At 37.4% G+C, this 2,189-nt stretch overlaps 1 protein-coding gene across 1 annotated transcript in view; it reads left to right on the forward strand.

Annotated features, from left to right (window-relative positions):
- Positions 1-2,189, forward strand: part of LOC118339538 (glycosyltransferase-like domain-containing protein 1) — a gene marked incomplete at its 5' end in the record, with an annotated part of 7,600 nt that overhangs the window by 2,862 nt on the left and 2,549 nt on the right.

Genomic DNA, 2,189 nt, shown 5'->3' on the forward strand with positions numbered 1-2,189 from the left:
ACTACAGTAAAAGTACTGATACCACAGTGTGTAAATACTCCACTACAGTTCAGTGGAGACTGAAAATACTCCCAGATGAAACTCTGAATGTAACAAGACTGTCTCATTTTATCTTTTGTATATTTATTATTGATCTATTTCTACTATTGCTTTAATAAAGAAAAAGTATTTCTAAATTTGATTAATCAATGGAATGATCGATACACAATTACTTAACTCAACGATAGCTGCGGCACTAATATATATCATCAATGTAGTGATAAAATACACTTTATATTATATAATATTTCTATATTATGGATGTAAACTGACTGAAATAATTCTAGTTTTTTATTATTTATTGTTCATAGTAAAGTTTATTCAAGTTTATTCAAGTAAAAGTAGGTGAAACATTTCAGCTCTGAAAGAAGCTCAGTCCCTGCTTTATCTGACCTCTGCGGCTCACAGTCAGTAGCTTTATTTATTCAGGTGGTCTCGTCAGATCCTGTAGAGACCTGCAGGTGAGGACTCTGTGGGACCGGCTCAGTCTCTGATCTCAGTCTCTGTCAGGTGGAGGAGAGCTGCAGGCCGAACCGCAACGACCAATCAGACGCTGCGTTCTCTGAAGAACAACCAATCAAACAGCCTGCAGTCGGTCGTCTGATCTGAACCTCATTCATCTTCCTGTTTGTAGTTCAGTGAGCTCAACACGCCAGAGTCCCTCCACAAAAACACAGAATCTACTGAACATACAAATCACATCATAAAGAACGTGTGCTTGTTCAGTTTAAAGTTTAAATATTAATGACAGAAGGTCTAATTGAACTGTGTGGAGAACATAATGGAAGATAATCTTTACTAATGAACTCCAAAACAAGCTAACGTTAGCCTGTAAACCAACTACAGCAACGTCACATGACTTCACCACCACTGAACTTCCAACTTAACGTGATCTTTAATTAAAATCTTGTCAAGTTTGAGTCAGAATAGTTTTCAGAGTATAAACGAGCCTGAAAGTCAAAGTCGAGTCTCAACCTCGTTAGTAAAAGCTTCAACGTTCACAGGTGGAATATTTACTGACTGTTCATCACTGAACCAAAAACACATTCAAACAACCCATTGACTTCAATGAGAGCGAACCAGATTAGCTAAAATGCTAATAGTATCATGCATGGTTCTTATTATATAGCATTATAATGCTAATGCTCATAGTTAGCATGATAACGTGCTGTGTTTAATATGTTACTTCATGTGGTCTTGACAAACTTCTGTCACATCTAGCATGTTGTGGTATCTTGGGATCGGACTGAATGGTTAGGGTTAATGGTTATCATGCTAACATTAGCATGCTAGCAGTAGTTTGACGGAAGGACTGATGATGATTAAAGTTTCCTTCTACAGGTATCTATCTAATAAAATAAATATGAGTCCAGTGAAAGAATGTGTTTAGTTAGCAGTGTTAGCGTTAGCATTGACGGTGTTGATGTAGATGAACAGAAGAGCTTTATTTGTGTAATGAGACTCTCTGTGTGATACTGAATCAGGAGCTAATTATGGCAGAGAGGAGTCGTCCCCGAGGGGGAAGTGATGTTTGTGTTTGTCTTTGATCCAGAACCAGGAGGGACTAGGACCCCCGCGGCGCCCTGCGGGTCCTCGTACAAACAGTCTCTGAAGGTTCACTCGTACAACTGTGGACTTTAAAACGGTCAATATTAACATCTGAGAGATATTCTGCTTCCTCTCTTTAACAATTAAATATAAATAAATATATTTACTGTGGACAACAGAACCCTTTCTCACACATCTGGAATCTGGAATATTCTTCTTTAAAGGGTTGAAGGTTATTGTTGTTTACAGCAGCGCTGTGGATCCTGTATCTGGTAGTGTGGCCTCAAACAGGAAGGGGTTTCCACGCACCCTGGAAGTCATGGAAACACCTGGAAATGGATTAAAATGGACAAATATCCTGAAAATTAGAAATTAAAATTAAAAATAAAATACATGGGAGTCGATTTTGACTTTCTAAAAGATCCATTTTCTGTCAAATAAATTCAGCAGAACTGATGTATTTTTATATATTATTATATATAATTATAATTCTTATATATTATTCTATAAAATGGAAGATTTAAGGTCACTGTACTGTAGGCTACTGCGCTGTGATTGGTCGAAGGTCACTGGCCTTTGGGCTGAATGAATTTAGCCCAAAT

The sequence above is a fragment of the Morone saxatilis genome, unplaced genomic scaffold, assembly GCF_004916995.1.
Source record: "Morone saxatilis isolate NCDOM2014 unplaced genomic scaffold, NCSU_SB_2.0 Contig5, whole genome shotgun sequence".
In the NCBI taxonomy this organism is placed as follows: Eukaryota; Metazoa; Chordata; class Actinopteri; family Moronidae; genus Morone; species Morone saxatilis.